Source organism: Coregonus lavaretus (genome assembly GCF_964263955.1).
Source record: "Coregonus lavaretus genome assembly, chromosome: 32".
Taxonomy (NCBI): Eukaryota; Metazoa; Chordata; class Actinopteri; order Salmoniformes; family Salmonidae; genus Coregonus; species Coregonus lavaretus.
This window is the reverse complement of record NC_140019.1, coordinates 32,972,694-32,993,259: the sequence shown is the minus strand read 5'-3', so window position 1 is coordinate 32,993,259 and position 20,566 is coordinate 32,972,694. Positions and strand designations below refer to the sequence as shown.

Genomic DNA, 20,566 nt, shown 5'->3' with positions numbered 1-20,566 from the left:
AAGGTCACATCCCGTAGACGCCTCTTCACTGTTGACGTTGAGACTGGTGTTTGTGCGGGTACTATTTAATGAAGCTGCCAGTTGAGGACCTGTGAGGCATCTGTTTCTCAAACTAGACGTTCTAATGTATCTGTCCTCTTGCTCAGTTATGCACCGGGGCCTCCCACTCCTCTTTCTATTCTGGTTAGAGCCAGTTTGCGCTGTTCTGTGAAGGGAGTAGTACACAGCGTTGTACGAGATCTTCAGTTTCTTGGCAATTTCTCGCACGGAATAGCCTTCATTTCTCAGAACAAGAATAGACTGACGAGTTTCAGAAGAAAGTTATTTGTTTCTGGCCATTTTGAGCCTGTAATCGAACCCACAATTGCTGATGCTCCAGATACTCAACTAGTCTCAAGAGTGCCAGTTTTATTGCTTCTTTAATCAGCACAACAGTTTTCAGCTGTGCTAACATAATTGCAAAAGTGTTTTCTAATGATCAATTAGCCTTTTAAAATGATAAACTTGGATTAGCAAACACAACGTGCCATTGGAACACAGGACTGATGGTTGCTGATAATGGGCCTCTGTACGCCAATGTAGATATTCCATAAAAAATCTGCCGTTTCCAGCTACAATAGCCATTTACAACATTAACAATGTCTACATTGTATTTCTGATCAATTTGATGTTATTTTAATGGACCAAAAAATTGATTTTCTTTCGAAAACAAGGACATTTCTAAGTGACCCCAAACTTTTGAACGGTAGTGTATGTAGCAAGCTAAAAACACGGAGCCTAACGTTAGCTAGATAGCTAGCTGCTAGCAGGATGTCATGTCATGCCATTGGAGGAGTGGGTGAGTGAATTACTTTTTCCCCTCATATTATTTTTCGGTGGCTTTACACAGCTAGAGATGCAGCTGTCATTTGGTTAGCTAGCAAGAACTTGAATGACTGTTATCCAGTTAGCATACAGTGGGGGAAAAAAGTATTTAGTCAGCCACCAATTGTGCAAGTTCTCCCACTTAAAAAGATGAGAGAGACCTGTAATTTTCATCATAGGGACACGTCAACTATGACAGACAAATTGAGAAAAAAAATCCAGAAAATCACATTGTAGGATTTTTAATGAATTTATTTGCAAATTATGGTGGAAAATAAGTATTTGGTCACCTACAAACAAGCAAGATTTCTGGCTCTCACAGACCTGTAACTTCTTCTTTAAGAGGCTCCACTGTCCTCCACTCGTTACCTGTATTAATGGCACCTGTTTGAACTTGTTATCAGTATAAAAGACACCTGTCCAGGGACGGCTTGTTCAATAGGGCGATATGGGCGACGCACTGCCAAACGGGAAAAGGAAGGGATTTTTTTTCTAATCAATTATATCACGGCAACAGCAGTTATCAGTGTTCACGTCTGATCTGCCAGCCACTAAATGTCAAATCAGGCTAAAGTCGTGCTTCAAATGGCCCCGCCCGTTTTTGGGGCGATTTCAGTCAAGTTGAAAATCGCCCAGAAGTCTCTCATAGCCTGTCATGTAAAATCTATTTTTTTCACATTTCAAAGCTTTCAATACATTCTCTATGGGTGTCTGTGGGCTTGCACTTACGCGCTTTCGTCATACGTGACGTAACGTTGAACGTAACTAAGACAATGGCGGCTAGAAGCGTCTCTGTTGCGACCTGCAGTGCGGCGTTATTTTATGTTTTTAATTTGTAGACTTAGTTTACAAACATTCTGCCAACCATGGATTTCCAGTGGTTGGTTTTGGACTGATCTTGTTGATCGTGTACATACCCGCTACGAACGGACTAAATAATGAAAACGCTGCTGGCAGCTGAATCCCAATACAGCTGGGAGACTTGGCTGGATGAGTCCCGGACAGAGAAGTGGAGCCGGCCACCTTCACCCTGGTCAGAGCGGACCGCGATCCTGGTAAGAGAGCGACTCTGTACCCCGACATTGAACTGCTTTCTGTGTCATTGCGACCTTACTATCAATTCAATTCAATTTAAGGGCTTTATTGGCATGGGAAACGTGTGTTAACATTGCCAAAGCAAGGGAAGTAGATAGTAAACAAAAGTGAAATAAACAATAAATATTAACAGTAAACATTACACTCAGAAGTTTCAAAAGAATAAAGACATTTCAAATGTCATATTATGTATATATACAGTGTTGTTACAATGTGCAAATAGTTAAAGTACAAATGGGAAAATAAATAAACATAAATATGGGTTGTATTTACAATGGTGTTTGTTCTTCACTGGTTGCCCTTTTCTTGTGGCAACAGGTCACAAATCTTGCAGCTGTGATGGCACACTGTGGTTTTTCACCCAGTAGATAAGGGAGTTTATCAAAATTGGGTTTGTTTTCGAATTCTTTGTGGATCGCTGTAATCTGAGGGAAATATGTGTCTCTAATATGGTCATACATTTGGCAGGAGGTTAGGAAGTGCAGCTCAGTTTCCACCTCATTTTGTGGGCAGTGTGCACATAGCCTGTCTTCTCTTGAGAGCCAGGTCTGCCTACGGCGGCCTTTCTCAATAGCAAGGCTATGGTCACTGAGTCTGTACATAGTCAAAGCTTTCATTAAGTTTGGGTCAGTCACAGTGGTCAGGTATTCTGCCACTGTGTACTCTCTGTTTAGGGCCAAATAGCATTCTAGTTTGCTCTGTTTTTTGGTTTGTTCTTTCCAATGTGTCAAGTAATTCTCTTTTTGTTTTCTCATGATTTGGTTGGGTCTAATTGTGTTGTTGTTGTTGTTGTTGTTGTCCTGGGGCTGTGTGGGGTCTGTTTGTGTTTGTGAACAGAGGCCCAGGACAAGCTTACTTAGATGACTCTTCTCCAAGTTCATCTCTCTGTAGGTGATGGCTTTGTTATGGAAGGTTTGGGAATCGCTTCCTTTTAAGTGGTTACTATCTGCCCCGTGAGTTCCCCCAATTGTTTGTTACCGTTGTGTACTGTTGATAATCACAAGTTTACTGGAGAACTGAGACCAAGTAGAGACTTTGGACAGGGTGGATATGGTATAATAAAGGCAGTTTATTCAGAGGTAAAGATATCTGGAATCGCGTGCACGGACTCGTGCACGTGTGTAGGTCACCTAAATCATCAGAAAAATTGCCCCTCCTGAGAATTCTTTCAGGAGCCGCCACTGCACCTGTCCACAACCTCAAACAGTCACACTCCAAACTCCACTATGGCCAAGACCAAAGAGCTGTCAAAGGACACCAGAAACAAAATTGTAGACCTGCACCAGGCTGGGAAGACTGAATCTGCAATAGGTAAGCAGCTTGGTTTGAAGAAATCAACTGTGGGAGCAATTATTAGGAAATGGAAGACATACAAGACCACTGATAATCTCCCTCGATCTGGGGAACGCAAGATCTCACCCCGTAGGGTCAAAATGATCACAAGAACGGTGAGCAAAAATCCCAGAACCACACGGGGGGACCTAGTGAATGACCTGCAGAGAGCTGGGACCAAAGTAACAAAGCCTACCATCAGTAACACACTACGCCGCCAGGGACTCAAATCCTGCAGTGCCAGACGTGTCCCCCTGCTTAAGCCAGTACATGTCCAGGCCCATCTGAAGTTTGTTAGAGTGCATTTGGAGGATCCAGAAGAGGATTGGGAGAATGTCATATGGTCAGATGAAACCAAAATAGAACGTTTTGGTAAAAACTCAACTCGTAGTGTTTGGAGGACAAAGAATGCTGAGTTGCATCCAAAGAACACCATACCTACTGTGAAGCATGGGGGTGGAAACATCATGCTTTGGGGCTGTTTTTCTGCAAAGGAACCAGGACGACTGATCCGTGTAAAGGAAAGAATGAATGGGGCCATGTATCGTGAGATTTTGAGTGAAACCTCCTTCCATCAGCAAGGGCATTGAAGATGAAACGTGGCTGGGTCTTTCAGCATGACAAACACACCGCCCGGGCAACGAAGGAGTGGCTTCGTAAGAAGCATTTCAAGGTCCTGGAGTGGCCTAGCCAGTCTCCAGATCTCAACCCCATAGAAAATCTTTGGAGGGAGTTGAAAGTCTGTGTTGCCCAGCGACAGCCCCAAAACATCACTGCTCTAGAGGAGATCTGCATGGAGGAATGGGCCAAAATACCAGCAACAGTGTGTGAAAACCTTGTGAAGACTTACAGAAATCGTTTGACCTGTGTCATTGCCAACAAAGGGTATATAACACAGTATTGAGAAACTTTTGTTATTGACCAAATACTTATTTTCCACCATAATTTGCAAATAAATTCATTAAATATCCTACAATATGATTTTCTGGATTTTTTTCCCTCATTTTGTCTGTCATAGTTGACGTGTACCTATGATGAAAATTACAGGCCTCTCTCATCTTTTTAAGTGGGAGAACTTGCACAATTGGTGGCTGACTAAATACTTTTTTCCGCCAATGTATCTCTTGCGTTCGCAAATTCACTCTGGCTATCTACTCTGATTTCAGAGCACTCTCGTCTGTGTGCTAGAGCGCAGAACAACTGATGACTTTACGAACGCTCAACACCCACTGAATATGACCGGTGTCAGTAAACTTAGGCAAAAAAAGTAGTAGTTAGTCAAAATCGCTCTAAATAACAAGTAAACAGCCTAACCAGCTCTGCTACGATGAGTAAAATGGTCAGAGTGACGTGTTCTCTCATTTGTGTCTGGAAGTAGCTCGCTAGCAAGCTAGCCAACTTTAGCCAGTTAGCTTGGATGCTTGGTTGGGACTAGCATTCATTGGCAGGCAAGCTGCAGAAGGACGAGGAGGCTACAATTCCCCATCGTTTATCAGTGCAATTTTGATGGCCAACTAGCTGAAAAAGTTTGAGAGGGTTTATCTAATGTTCCTTCGTTAGATTTGAGCTCATCTTGCTCTGGCTAGCATTAGTTGTTGATCTTGTTGTTGTTGATGTGCATAACTAGGGAGAGAGAGCCTACCTTTTTATTGTTGTTTGATCAATAGGACTGTAAAGTTCCCAAATGTAAGAGGACTCCCGTGGTGTTTACATACAGTATTTACAGAAATTCATTTGATGTATTTTGTGGCTTTTGGCGAATGCGTTCTAATGATCTAAAGTCGCGCTGTTGTAACTACCTGTAAACACACAGTCCAGTTCAAAGTGAATGATGGCAGGCCCGTGTGGCAAATGGCTTGTTTGTATAAAGGCCTACTGTAGCTCTGATTGGCTATAGCGCACCGGTCTGTGTAGACTCCGGTCCTGGACAAGACAGATGTTCTTATTCGGTTTTATTTACTGCAGTGTCTTAATTGTACAAACACACGGTCGCTTTCCCACTCTATATTACTATACATTTTCAAATGCCTTAGTATACGTCATTCCCAAACATTCTATGAATTTATGAAAACGTGAAAATGACCATATCTAAGCGGTCGCTTGTCAGACAACGTTTTAAAAAGTGTAATATTCTTCCTGGGGGTGTATATGAACAGATTTGAATAAGATTTCATGTTGCTAAAATGCTTTCATTTCCTTTAAATGCAACAATGTTTCACACACACACACAAGTTATTTTCAAAGAGATGGCTAACAACAGCAAGAGCACTGAAATAAAAAAACACAGTTCCACTCACCAGATGATGATAGTTTGAAAGTTTACTTCTCGTTGAAAGTTATTCTTGAAAAGGGAGAAGCTAACAAATTAGCAACAGCATCCTCTTTGATAACACCTGCTGCAGCTGCTGCAAACTAGCCGACAACAAAATCTAGCTAGCTAGCTAGACCATGGGAAAACTACTGCTCATTATTGCGCAGTGACCTGTTGGCCTTCAATAAGGCAGAAGTTTACATACATTTTTGTAAAAACCGTCCCACCCGTTAAGTCAAAATGTGATTGGTTGATTCCACTGTCACTCGAAAATGTTGCCCTAATACAGTTGAATAGCAGATTACTTTACCTCGACTTCTTGGCGCTGACGGAAACATGGATTACCACTGAAAACACTGCTACTCCTACTGCTCTCTCCTCATCTGACCATGTGTTCTCGCATACCCCGAGAGCATCTGGTCAGCGGGGTGGTGGCACAGGAATCCTCATCTCTCCCAAGTGGACATTCTCTCTTTTTCCCGTGACCCATCTGTCTATCTCCTCATTTGAATTCCATGCTGTCACAGTCACTAGCCCATTCAAGCTTAACATCCTTGTCATTTATCGCCCTCCAGGTTCCCTTGGAGAGTTCATCAATGAGCTCGACGCCTTGATAAGTTCCTTTCCTGAGGATGGCTCACCCCTCACAGTTCTGGGTGACTTCAACCTCCCTACGTCTACCTTTGACTCATTTCTCTCTGCCTCCTTCTTTCCACTCCTCTCCTCTTTTGACCTCACCCTCTCACCGTCCCCCCCTACTCACAAGGCAGGCAATACGCTTGACCTCATCTTTACTAGATGCTGTTCTTCTACTAATCTCACTGCAACTCCCCTCCAAGTCTCCGACCACTACTTTGTATCCTTTTCTCTCTCGCTCTCCTCCAACACTACTCACTCTGCCCCTACTCAAATGGTAATGCGCCGTCGCAACCTTCGCTCTCTCTCTCCCGCTACTCTCTCCTCTTCCATCCTATCATCTCTTCCCTCTGCTCAATCCTTCTCCCTCCAATCTCCTGATTCTGCCTCCTCAACCCTCCTCTCCTCCCTTTCTGCATCCTTTGACTCTCTATGTCCCCTATCCTCCCGGCCGGCTCGGTCCTCCCCTCCTGCTCCGTGGCTTGACGACTCATTGCGAGCTCACAGAACAGGGCTCCGGGCAGCCGAGCGGAAATGGAGGAAAACTAGACTCCCTGCGGACCTGGCATCTTTTCACTCCCTCCTCTCTACATTTTCTTCATCTGTTTCTGCTGCTAAAGCCACTTTCTACCACTCTAAATTCCAAGCATCTGCCTCTAACCTTAGGAAGCTCTTTGCCACCTTCTCCTCCCTGCTGAATCCTCCTCCCCCTCCCCCTCCCCCCCTCCACCCTCTCTGTGGATGACTTCGTCAACCATTTTGAAAAGAAGGTTGATGACATCCGATCCTCGTTTGTTAAGTCAAATGACACTGCTGGTCCTGCTCACACTGCCCTACCCTATGCTTTGACTTCTTTCTCCCCTCTCTCTCCAGATGAAATCTTGCGACTTGTGACGGCCGGCCGCCCAACAACCTGCCCGCTTGACCGTATCCCCTCCTCTCTTCTCCAGACCATCTCCGGTGACCTTCTCCCTTACCTCACCTCGCTCATCAACTCATCCTTGACCGCTGGCTATGTCCCTTCCGTCTTCAAGAGAGAGAGAGTTGCACCCCTTCTCAAAAAACCAACACTCGATCCCTCTGATGTCAACAACTACAGACCAGTATCCCTTCTTTCTTTTCTCTCCAAAACTCTTGAGCGTGCCGTCTTTAGCCAACTCTCTTGCTATCTCTCTCAGAATTACCTTCTTGATCCAAACCAGTCAGGTTTCAAGACTGGTCATTCAACTGAGACTGCTCTTCTCTGTGTCACAGAGGCTCTCCGCACTCCTAAAGCTAACTCTCTCTCCTCTGCTCTTGTCCTTCTAGACCTGTCTGCTGCCTTTGATACTGTGAACCATCAGATCCTCCTCTCCACCCTCTCCGAGTTGGGCATCTCCGGCGCGGCTCACTCTTGGATTGCGTCCTACCTGACCGGTCGCTCCTACCAAGTGGCGTGGCGAGAATCTGTCTCCGCACCACGTGCTCTCACCACTGGTGTCCCCCAGGGCTCAGTTCTAGGCCCTCTCCTATTCTCGCTATACACCAAGTCACTTGGCTCTGTCATATCCTCACATGGCCTCTCCTATCATTGCTACGCAGACGACACACAACTAATTTTCTCCTTTCCCCCTTCTGATAACCAAGTGGCGAATCGCATCTCTGCATGTCTGGCAGACATATCAGTGTGGATGACGGATCACCACCTCAAGCTGAACCTCGGCAAGACGGAGCTGCTCTTCCTCCCGGGGAAGGACTGCCCGTTCCATGATCTCGCCATCACGGTTGACAACTCCGTTGTGTCCTCCTCCCAGAGTGCAAAGAGCCTTGGCGTGACCCTGGACAACACCCTGTCGTTCTCCGCTAACATCAAGGCGGTGACCCGATCCTGTAGGTTCATGCTCTACAACATTCGGAGAGTACGACCCTGCCTTACACAGGAAGCGGCACAGGTCCTAATCCAGGCACTTGTCATCTCCCGTCTGGATTACTGCAACTCGCTGTTGGCTGGGCTCCCTGCCTGTGCCATTAAACCCCTACAACTCATCCAGAATGCCGCAGCCCGTCTGGTGTTCAACCTTCCCAAGTTCTCTCACGTCAACCCGCTCCTCCGCACACTCCACTGTCTTCCAGTTGAAGCTCGCATCTGCTACAAGACCATGGTGCTTGCCTACGGAGCTGTGAGGGGAACAGCACCTCCGTACCTTCAGGCTCTGATCAGTCCCTACACCCAAACGAGGGCATTGCGTTCATTCACCTCTGGCCTGCTGGCCCCCCTACCTCTGCGGAAGCACAGTTCCCGCTCAGCCCAGTCAAAACTGTTCGCTGCTCTGGCACCCCAATGGTGGAACAAGCTCCCTCACGACGCCAGGACAGCGGAGTCACTCACCACCTTCCGGAGACACTTGAAACCCCACCTCTTTAAGGAATACCTGGGATATGTTAAGTTGCGTCAATTCAAATCTGGTATTAGGAACAAAAGAGGTCAATACACATTTTCTAAAATAGACTAGTATTTTAATTAATGCAAACCACTTCAATGGTAAATATGATGTTCGTATATACGGGTCCACTGAAATACCACGCAGGGCACTCAGAGAACTGATCCATTGTTCTAAGTTCTTCTTCAAATACTCTGACAGAGATAGTTCCCGCTCCCTGCTGGCCAATCAGAGTAGAGACTGAGCGTGGTTTAGACTTAGTCAGCCAATCGTTGGCGCACAGGCTGGTCCCAGAACTTGGCGCTTCACTGTTGCCAGGCATAAGTTGTTATCATCACAACCTGTAGAGTCAGCACCCATAGACACTGTTCCCCTGTACTCTTTGTACCTACGTCCTTGGACGGTTCACAGATCACAAAGAGGCAGTGTTCGTGTATGTGAGACACAAGTTCTTATCTCCCCCTACTCCCTAAAACAGCTCCTCACATTAATCACAGCTTGTTAGGTTAAACAATTTATATCATCTTTTATGTTTAATCATTAATGCATTATTTCTAAGCTAGGCATCACATCTAGATCCCCACAGATAGGATAGAGTAATCCTTCTACCCCCCCCTTACCCCACCCCAAAGAAAGAAGAAAAAAAAGAAAAAAAAGAAGAAAAAGAAAAGAAAAAAAAAACATATTGTAAAGTGGTTATCCCACTGGCTATAAGGTGAATGCACCAATTGGTAAGTCGCTCTGGATAAGAGCGTCTGCTAAATGACGTAAATTTAAAAATTTAAATCTGGCTTCTGATGTCCTAGCCAATGGCTGACTTAGCTAGCTAGATGTATCTCCACAAAGACCAGCAGTGTTAACCCTTTCCTTTCCAACAAAAACTGAAGAGATTAAATCAGAACCTAATTGTTATTACAAAATATTATTATAATCATTATTTTATAAATCCTTAAAGTATTTTATACATCTGAAGGCATAGAAGGCCCATTGTTCCCCACAGTGTTTGAGTTAGTAATAATTTGTAGACTGGCTCTATTTTCCCTCAGCATGCATTCTTTCACTATTCTGAATCTCTAAAGAATCCATATGTTGTTCTGAAATATGAACACAGAAATACTGGACATTTTGAACTCTTCTTATGTGGTGATTTGACAAAATTACAATCATGGTCTTGAATTGGAATCGCAGTCTTGACTCGGTCTCGGACCCCTTGTCCCCATCCCGGTCTCGGTCTTGACTCGGTCTCTGACCCCTTGTGCCCCTCCCGGTCTCGGTCGTGACTCAGTCTCGCCCCCCCTCCGGTCTTGACTCAGTCTCGATTTGCTCCAGTCTTGGTCTTGAATCGGTCTCGCTTTAGATGGTCTTGAACACAACACTGGTGTGTGTGCATTGGTGTGAGGGGTTGTGCTGGTGTTGAGCATGTGTGTGTGTTTATTTGTGTGGGTATGTGAGGGTTTGTTGGTTTTGTGTGTGTGTGTGTGTGTGTGTGTGTGTGTGTGTGTGTGTGTGTGTGCAGCTGCTCTTGCTTTCATGAAACTCTTGTATACTGTGATACAACTAAGATGGTTAATTCAATTTATTGAATGATCTATGCTGTCACTGTAACATTACAGAAGATGACAGAGAGGGATCTTCAGAAGTTTCCCACCATTCATATTCCGTAAATCTAAAGTCAAAACGATTTAATTTTATATTCAGATAAAGTAACACTTGTGAAACAACTCTGGTCCCTTAAGCAAGTCTTAACCAGTCTCCTCTACCACACAAAAACCTCATTGAAAGTCTTTTACTGAGATCATTTAATCAGTATGTTAAAGAGGGTGGAAATTATGGTCACCCACATATAAATACAGTTGGTTTGGACATGGTCGTGTGTGTGTAAAGGAGGTCACGCTGCTTGCTTAGCGAGTACCGCTTCGGCCCATACCTGGCACGGACTTGGGACCTCTACCTCACAAACACACGTGACCATCCTCCCTCAAGCGTTTTAGCCGATCGCACTAGCTAATGAGGCGATGCAAGCGGGACACTTCAGGCTGAGGAGTATGTTTCACACATCCCCATATGCTACATGTGTGTGTGCGTGTACTGTATCAGTCAGCGGCTTATAATAACCGTCATGTGGTGTGGTGTGGTGTGGTGTGGTTACTATATGTTGTGTTGTGTGGTGTGGTTACTATATGTTGTGCTGTGTGGTGTGGTTACTATATGTTGTGCTGTGTGGTGTGGTTACTATATGTTGTGTGGTTACTATATGTGGTGTGGTGTGGTGTGGTGTGGTTACTATATGTTGTGTTGTGTGGTGTGGTTACTATATGTTGTGTTGTGTGGTGTGGTTACTATATGTTGTGTTGTGTGGTTACTATATGTGGTGTGGTGTGGTGTGGTTACTATATGTGGTGTGGTTACTATATGTGGTGTTGTGTGGTATGGTTACTATATGTGGTGTGGTGTGGTTACTATATGTGGTGTGGTTACTATATGTGGTGTGGTGTGGTTACTATATGTGGTGTGGTTACTATATGTGGTGTGGTTACTATATGTGGTGTGGTTACTATATGTGGTGTGGTATGGTTACTATATGTGGTGTGGTTACTATATGTGGTGTGGTGTGGTTACTATATGTGGTGTGGTGTGGTGTGGTTACTATATGTTGTGTTGTGTGGTGTGGTTACTATATGTTGTGTTGTGTGGTTACTATATGTGGTGTGGTGTGGTGTGGTTACTATATGTTGTGTTGTGTGGTGTGGTTACTATATGTTGTGTTGTGTGGTGTGGTTACTATATGTTGTGTTGTGTGGTTACTATATGTGGTGTGGTGTGGTGTGGTTACTATATGTGGTGTTGTGTGGTGTGGTTACTATATGTGGTGTGGTGTGGTTACTATATGTGGTGTGGTTACTATATGTGGTGTGGTGTGGTTACTATATGTGGTGTGGTTACTATATGTGGTGTGGTGTGGTTACTATATGTGGTGTGGTTACTATATGTGGTGTGGTATGGTTACTATATGTGGTGTGGTTACTATATGTGGTGTGGTGTGGTTACTATATGTGGTGTGGTGTGATGTGGTTACTATATGTGGTGTGGTTACTATATGTGGTGTGGTGTGGTTACTATATGTGCTGTGGTTACTATATGTGGTGTGGTGTGGTATAGTTACTATATGTGGTGTGGTGTGGTGTGGTTACTATATGTGGTGTGGTGTGGTGTGGTGTGGTTAATACAGTTGAAGTCGGAAGTTTACATACACTTAGGTTGGAGTCATTAAAACCAGTTTTTCAACCACTCCACAAATATCTTGTTAACAAACTATAGTTTTGCAAGTCGGTTAGGACATCTACTTTGTGCATGACACAAGTAATTTTTCCAACAATTCTTTACAGACAGATTATTTCACTTATAATTCACTGTATCACAATTCCAGTGGGTCAGAAGTTTACATACACTAAGTTGAATGTGCCTTTAAACAGCTTGGAAAATTCCAGAAAATGATGTCATGGCTTTAGAAGCTTCTGATAGGCTAATTGACATCATTTGAGTGAATTGGAGGTGTACCTGTGGATGTCTTTCAAGGCTTACCTTCAAATTCAGTGCCTCTTTGATCCTAACTGACCTAAGACAGGGAATTTTTTACTAGGATTAAATGTCAGGAATTGTGAAAAACTTAGTTTAAATGTATTCGGCTAAAGTGTATGTAAACTTCCGACTTCAACTGTATGTGGTGTGGTGTGGTTACTATATGTGGTGTGGTTACTATATGTGGTGTGTGTGATGCTGGAGTAAGTGTAGCCGTGAAAAACCTGTTGAATCTTCTAATGAAAAGGCAGAGCGAGAGAAAGAGAGAGAGAGCAAGATGGTGTGTGTGTGTGTGTGCCTGAGAGAGAGAGAGAGAGAGAGAGAGAGAGAGAGAGTTGAGAGAGAAAGAGAGAGCGAGAGAGAGAGAGAGAGGAAACAAGAAAGAGGGGGATGAGGTGGGCGAGAGAAAGTACTGAATTTGATAACGTTGTGTTACTCAATTATTTCAATAAATTCTCGACTCATCACTAAGATCTGTAGCGAGATCAACAGGAGTGAAGAGAAGAGGGGGTTTGGTCAGAGGTGAGAAATACTAATCTACTAGCCTAGATCCATCATGAGAACTAAACTCTGCTGTGTGACAGGACAGCAGAGACACAGGACACATCCATGTTCCTCATGTCTTTAATAGATCAAAGGAACATAAGAACCATCAACAAGGTAAACAGAACTGTACTGTACCACGGCTCCTGCCCCACTGCCCTAACACTACAGCTACTATATCTCAGGAGAAACATCTCCCTCCCTCTCCTCATTGTATGGTTGGTTTTCTCTCTGTAGATTTTGTACAAGAAGAAGAAGCCTGGGATTCAGAAGAGTTTGTGAGTCTGTGCACTGTAAAACACTCTCACTTTTACATTACATTGCTACCAAGCCACATATCCATCCACACAATGTAGAAATGTAGCTTTACATCATCAATAGAAGACCCTTGTCATCAAAACCATATCACTAATCACCAACCTGTCATTCTACATTTCCCACCTCTCCTCTCCTCTCCTCTTCTCCCCTCCTCTCCCCCTCCTCTCCCCCCTCCTCTCCTCTCCCCCCTCCTCTCCTCTCCTCCTTTCCCCTCCTCTCCTCTCACCCCTCCTCTCCTCCCCCCTCCTCGTCTGTCAGGATATGAGTGATAACGACTATGAGAACCTTGAAGAGGACGACAGTTATATCTGTGCCTTGTCTGACCGCCTGCCACCCCCACCACCAGCAGCACCTGCAGAGGGAGAGGAGGCTACAGAAGAGATCCCACGCCTCCTCAATTTCACCAAGCCCCTAGGGAACAGTGACTATACAGGTACAGTAGCTGTGCAATTAACCATTACTGACTGTCTTTAGTGAATACATACTGTCGGTACTATAGCTCAGCTGTGTGTGTGTGTGGGGGGGTGTTTGTTTGTTTGAAGGTCTGTCAGTAACCCCTCCAGCTGGAAGGACTCCCAGACCACCCCAGCGCTCCTGTCCTCAGGCCCCCAGTCGTAACATGGTGAGTGTCTTCTTCATCATAGTCTTCATTACAATATCACTATTTTTTCCTCTTCTCATCCTGTCTTCTTTACAGACCCCTACAGTTTCATTCATGTTACCATCCGTCCATCTCATACCCTCCTCACTCTTTCTGAAATCAATCATGGTTAATGAAGCTTCCAACTCTCTCCCGCTCTTTTCCCCCCTCTCTAGCTGGCCAAACCTCCCACATCCAGACTAGGCCCCTCCCATTCAAAGCTGCAGGCAAACGTAAGTCATTCTTACCATGATTCAAATAATCAAAGCTTGTTGATGAGTTGGTTATGTGAATCAGCTGTGTAGTGCTAGGGCAAAAACCAAAACGTGCACCCAGGGGGGCACCAGGACCGAGTTTGGGAAACCCTGGTTTAGAGGTAGATCAAGCTCACCGACGTAAAATTAGGACAAAAAATCAGGACAGATTACATTTTTGTTATTTAGCAGACAATCAGTGCATTATATGAGGTAGCATTCAACGAAGGTAGGTAAAACCATAGAATTAAAATGACTAGAACGGACATGGCCTAATCTAATTCCATGGTTTTCTCTACCTTAGTTAAAACAACCTGTCAGATCATACCTCTGCAACATCTTTAAATGCTTATTAGTGGTTTGTTTGAGACATTTCTTCCTAAATATCTACCTCCCCCACCCCCAACAGGCCCTTCTGTCCCCCTGATCGACCAAAGCAAGAAGTCTGGACAGCCTCCTCCCCCCAAGAAACAACCTCCTCATCATCACACAAACACCAAAACAACTCCTACAAGTAATGCTCTGTCAACTGTCTGTTGTCCTGTTGATTTAGCCTCCTAGTCTGTTTATTCAGGTCAAGTCTTTTCAATTCAATATTGAAAAAATATATATATATTAATACCTAAGGGGCAATTAAAAAGGCATTGTCAGTGTGTGGAGACCCATTATGCTATATATTATAGTTGCCTTGCAAAGACAAAGAAAAGTCAGCTTCGGTAGGAACAGATTGCCACCATTATGGCTACTGTTGACTAGTAGGTTGAGAATGCCTAACTTCTATATTTTCTGTGTCTGTTTGGTGACTACCCACTGTGTCCAGGAGAGGGCAGTCCATTCCGCTTTCCCCAGGCGGCCATAGTGAAGCCACCTCAACTAAAGGCCCCAAAGTCACTAGACTATTCTAACTGGTAACCTAACCCTGACCTCTCCATTCCCGTTAACCCCTTGGCTGTATCTCAACAGTCTAAAGGCGCTTCTTCCCCTTCTCAGTTGTTCTATTGAATAGAAAGTCTTGATGACAACAAAGGAATTTTGTTTTTACCGGTTCAAGTTCCTTCAGTAAATTCAGAGAGTGAGAATTAGAGGAGAATAATTGAGATGTAGATCGAGCCAATCCTCCTAACATATTGTACTATGATATCTTCTCTACCAACAGATCCAGCTCAAGTAAACCTCCTGCTCCTCCTTCTTACCCACCTTCAAAGGTCCCCAACACAAAACCAGGCACATTATATTATATATTACATGGAAGGTGACAGATCAATCAATCAAATGCCCTTTTTACATCAGTAGTTACATCAGCAGAGCCTTTATGCAATCCATACGGTCCATACCACTTTTCAAACGTTATTTACATAAACATACAATACATGTAATAAAATGAGCAAAACACCAAGTTTTACTGAAGAGAATTATAAAGGACATGTAATTAGCGTCACTGGCCACTAGATGGCACTGTTGCAGTATACAAACACTAGGGCCACAGCTGCATTCGTCTTTTAGGGTCCACACACAAAACACTACAAAACCGACCAAGCACAACCAGGCATAAAAACCCCATAGATACAGTGCCTAAGAATTTAACAGCATTAAAAAACAGGTGTAAAAACCGCACACTAGAGAAGACAGGTGTGTGTGGTCTAGAATGTTGGTTTTTACACTTGTTTTTGAACAGCCTACTAGTTGTTCCTGCACAACCAACGCGTGGATCTAGACACAATGGGTTTTGTCTTTTTATTTTGTATTCTAACTCTGTTGATCGGTTGCTGTTCCCTGCTGTGTACAGGGCATGGTCCCTGTGTGGTATGGAGGACTGGTCACCAGAGGCCAGGCTGAAGCATCTCTCAGATGGGTTAACAAGGTCAGGAATCCCCCTCCCCTGGTGGGCTTCACTAACACACACAGTGTGTATCAACGTAGCTGTGTGTGTTTCAGGATGGAGCGTTTCTGGTGAGGGACAGTTCCAAGGGCTCTCCTGAGCAGCCCTACACCCTCATGGTGCTGAACCAAGGCAAGGTCTAGAACATCCAGATACGTCACCAAGGCAACACATACCACCTGGACACCCGCCTCATGGGTAGGGAGGTAAACAAATAGCCGTCAAGGGACTCCCTCACAAACAAGAATTCGACTTCTTTAAAAATAAAAATAAATATTTTTAATGATTTTATTGAACAAGATAGAGGTTGTGTCAAAGGTAACTAAGCCGGATTTAAACCTTTGCCGACACTGTGTGCTGGCGTCATTACCACTAGACCAGCCAGGCCACAGAATTCAAGGGTTTTCAGCTTAGCATGCAAATGCAATTAAACATTGGTCATCTAGTTAACAGCCGCTTTTATTACATTTTACATTTTAGTCATTTAGCAGATGCTCTTATCCAGAGCGACTTACAGTTAGTGAGTGCATACATTATTTTTTTATTTTTCATACTTGCCCCCTGTGGGAAACGAACCCACAACCCTGGCGTTGCAAATGCCATGCTCTACCAACTGAGCAACATCCCTGCCGGCCATTCCCTCCCCTACCCTGGACGACGCTGGGCCAATTGTGCGCCACCCAATGGGTCTCCCAGTCGCGGCCGGCTACGACAGAGCCTGGATTCGAACCAGGATCTCTAGTGGCACAGCTAGCACTGTGATGCAGTGCCTTAGACCACTGCTTACAGCTTACAGTTTACAAACAGATCTGGCACTCAGGCTGTAGGGTTTATTGGCTGTGCACAGATAAACACCACCCACTTGTTGACTTGATGCCTTAATGGCCCAGTGCAAGATTTTGCTGTGTTTTATATATATTTCCACACTATGAGGTTGGAATAATACTATGAAATTGTGAAAATGATAATGTCCTTTTAGTGTTAGAGCTGTTTGAAAAGACTGCCTGAGATTTCAGCCTGTTTTTGTGGGATGGAGTTTTGGCTTGCCTGGTGACATCACCAGGATGTAAATTAGTTAATAGACCAATAAGGAAGAGTTCCAAACCTCTTTGCCAATAACAGCTATTTTTCAGTTTTCCCCTCCCTACTCAGACCACTCCCAGACAGTCCTGGCAAAATTATTGCTTCTGAAATTGCTCTTCCAGCTACAAGGTCAAAATTATCTATATCTTAAAAATTCATGAAAACAAACATTTGCTTTTAGGTCTTCATTTAAGGTTAGGGTTAGGCATTAGGGTTAGCAGTGTGATTAGGGTTGAGGCTAGGGTTAGGTTTAAAATCAGATTGTATGACTTTGTGGCTGTGCCAGCTAGTGACCACTCTGCAGAGTTCATGACAACAAATGCCAACCTGCTACCACATCATAAACTAACCAATGGGCCTTTCCATTCTATGCTGCTGTGTTGCTGATGCAGAGTTTCCCAGGAGTGAAGGAGATGATAGACCACTACACACACACACCTCTGCTGCTCATAGACATGGAGAGAGGAACTGGAGCACAGAGCCAGTGCTGCCTGCTGCACCCTGCACCACTCTGACCATAACCAGCAGCACAGGAGACACAGTGTGTGTTCCTTTATGACTCACCTGGTTATATAAAGGGAAGAAAAAAAGGAGTGTATAAAGTAGCTTGTAGGGAGAAGAGAGGGAACCAGATTTGTATTAGGTACAGTCGCCAATTCACAATGGAGGGTTTCTTTTCATGTTATAAGAAGGTTAATGTTATGAAGTTGCATGTCGTAAGTTAAATATAGTGAAGTAGTATATATTACACTGGTCTTCACCTGTCATTTTTAGGTTGTGATCATTAAGCTGAGAGAAAAATGTGTTTGATTACAAGTGTGACTATGTGGACTAATGATGGTCCCTATCCAGTTCTATAACCCACTGGCTCCATGCTTTCCTCTCACACACACACACACACACACACACACTTCCTCCTTTCCTCTCTATCCTCTCCTTCTTCACCTTCATTTCCTCTCCATCCTCCTCCATCTTCTTCATCTTCTCCTCCTCCTCAGCCTGAGGTCATGTTTGGCCAGGTCACCCACCCCCTGTTCCACTCTGTTCAGAGAGGCCATCTTGTCACACGATCAGGTCACACTGTCTCAGCTGTGTCCGCACTGTGAACCGCACTGAACAGAAGAAAGCATTCACAAAAAAACACACTGTAAAATAAACTTCTGTCTATTAGACAAAGCTGGCCTAGCTCTGTGCACTTTTTAAAAGAGGTTTAAAATCAAAAGGACTGAGTCTACCAAAATGTATGATTTTTATTTAAGAACAGTTGATTTGTTGATTAGTTGAACTGCATGTGGCATTGCAGGGCTAGAACAAGAATGTGGATTGTCTGACAGTTCCCTAGGTAGGAGAGGGTGTGGATTGTCTGACGGTTCCCTAAGTAGGAGAGGGTGTGGATTGTCTGACGGTTCCCTAAGTAGGAGAGGATTGGGAAACACTGTAGTAGATAAAGGAGAGGGTTGGGAACACTGTAGTAGATAAAGGAGAGGGTTGGGAACACTGTAGTAGATAAAGGAGAGGCTTGGGAAACACTGTAGTAGATAAAGGAGAGGGTTGGGAACACTGTAGTAGATAAAGGAGAGGGTTGGGAACACTGTAGTAGATAAAGGAGAGGGTTGGGAACACTGTAGTAGATAAAGGAGAGGGTTGGGAACACTGTAGTAGATAAAGGAGAGGGTTGGGATCACTGTAGTAGATAAAGGAGAGGGTTGGGAACACTGTAGTAGATAAAGGAGAGGGTTGGGAACACTGTAGTAGATAAAGGAGAGGGTTGGGAACACTGTAGTAGATAAAGGAGAGGGTTGGGAACACTGTAGTAGATAAAGGAGAGGGTTGGGAACACTGTAGTAGATAAAGGAGAGGGTTGGGAACACTGTAGTAGATAAAGGAGAGGGTTGGGAACACTGTAGTAGATAAAGGAGAGGGTTGGGAACACTGTAGTAGATAAAGGAGAGGGTTGGGAACACTGTAGTAGATAAAGGAGAGGCTTGGGAAACACTGTAGTAGATAAAGGAGAGGGTTGGGAACACTGTAGTAGATAAAGGAGAGGGTTGGGAACACTGTAGTAGATAAAGGAGAGGGTTGGGAACACTGTAGTAGATAAAGGAGAGGGTTGGGATCACTGTAGTAGATAAAGGAGAGGGTTGGGAACACTGTAGTAGATAAAGGAGAGGGTTGGGAACACTGTAGTAGATAAAGGAGAGGGTTGGGAACACTGTAGTAGATAAAGGAGAGGGTTGGGAACACTGTAGTAGATAAAGGAGAGGGTTGGGAACACTGTAGTAGATAAAGGAGAGGGTTGGGATCACTGTAGTAGATAAAGGAGAGGGTTGGGAACACTGTAGTAGATAAAGGAGGGGGTTGGGAACACTGTAGTAGATAAAGGAGAGGGTTGGGAACACTGTAGTAGATAAAGGAGAGGGTTGGGAACACTGTAGTAGATAAAGGAGAGGGTTGGGAACACTGTAGTAGATAAAGGAGAGGGTTGGGAACACTGTAGTAGATAAAGGAGAGGGTTGGGAACACTGTAGTAGATAAAGGAGAGGGTTGGGATCACTGTAGTAGATAAAGGAGAGGGTTGGGAACACTGTAGTAGATAAAGGAGAGGGTTGGGAACACTGTAGTAGATAAAGGAGAGGGTTGGGAACACTGTAGTAGATAAAGGAGAGGGTTGGGAACACTGTAGTAGATAAAGGAGAGGGTTGGGAACACTGTAGTAGATAAAGGAGAGGGTTGGGATCACTGTAGTAGATAAAGGAGAGGGTTGGGAACACTGTAGTAGATAAAGGAGAGGGTTGGGAACACTGTAGTAGATAAAGGAGAGAGCCCAGAGGGGTAAAGAAGAGAGATACAGATGTACCTACATGCCAGTCTGTCCAGACACTCAGACATGGAGTCCAGCCCCTTCAGAATGTGGTCCAGATCAGTAGAGTCACCCTGTTCTGTACTCCTCTCGCTTCTCTCCATCTGAAACACAACAGACAGTCAACAACTGTATATTACATTCAGTCAGTGCAAAGTCAACGTGCATGGCCACTGGTTCACATAGAAAGAAATAGCCTACATTCAAACATTCACATTTATCAACATACACTGAACAGAAATATAAATGCAACATGTAAAGTGTTGATCCCATCTTTCATGATATGAAATAAAAGATCCCAGAAATTTTCCATATGCACAAAAAGCTTATTTCTCAAAAAAAAAATGTTTTGCCCTGTTAGTGAGCATTTCTCCTTTGCCGAGATAATCCATCCACCTGACAGGTGTAGCATATCAAGAACCTGATTAAACTGCATGATCTGGGGACAATAAAAGTCCACTCTGAAATGTGCAGTTTTGGCACACACAATGGCACAGATGTCTCAAGTTGAGGGAGTGTGCAATTGGCATGCTGACTGCAGGAATGTCCACCAGAGCTGTTGCCAGATAATTAAATGTTTATTTGTCTACCATAAGCCGCCTCCAACGTCGTTTTAGAGAATTTCAGTGGGCAAATGCTCAACTTCGATGGCCACTGGCACACTGGGAAGTGTGCTCTTCACGATTGAATCCCAGTTTCAACTATACCAGGCAGATGGCAGACAGCGTGTATGGCGTTGTGTGGTCGAGCGG

The 20,566-nt window shown here is 44.3% G+C and overlaps 1 protein-coding gene and 1 long non-coding RNA gene across 2 annotated transcripts in view; one reads left to right on the top strand and one right to left on the bottom strand.

The window, feature by feature from the left end:
* Window positions 1-20,566, top strand: part of LOC311107599 (monocarboxylate transporter 8-like) — a 274,710-nt gene that overhangs the window by 131,407 nt on the left and 122,737 nt on the right. The window lies entirely within an intron of this gene.
* On the bottom strand, window positions 16,313-19,918 carry LOC311107380. The gene is made up of 2 exons (XR_014610421.1): window positions 19,816-19,918; window positions 16,313-18,066 (listed from the first exon to the last, which is right to left on the bottom strand). It is a non-coding gene; the product is annotated as an uncharacterized lncRNA (long non-coding RNA).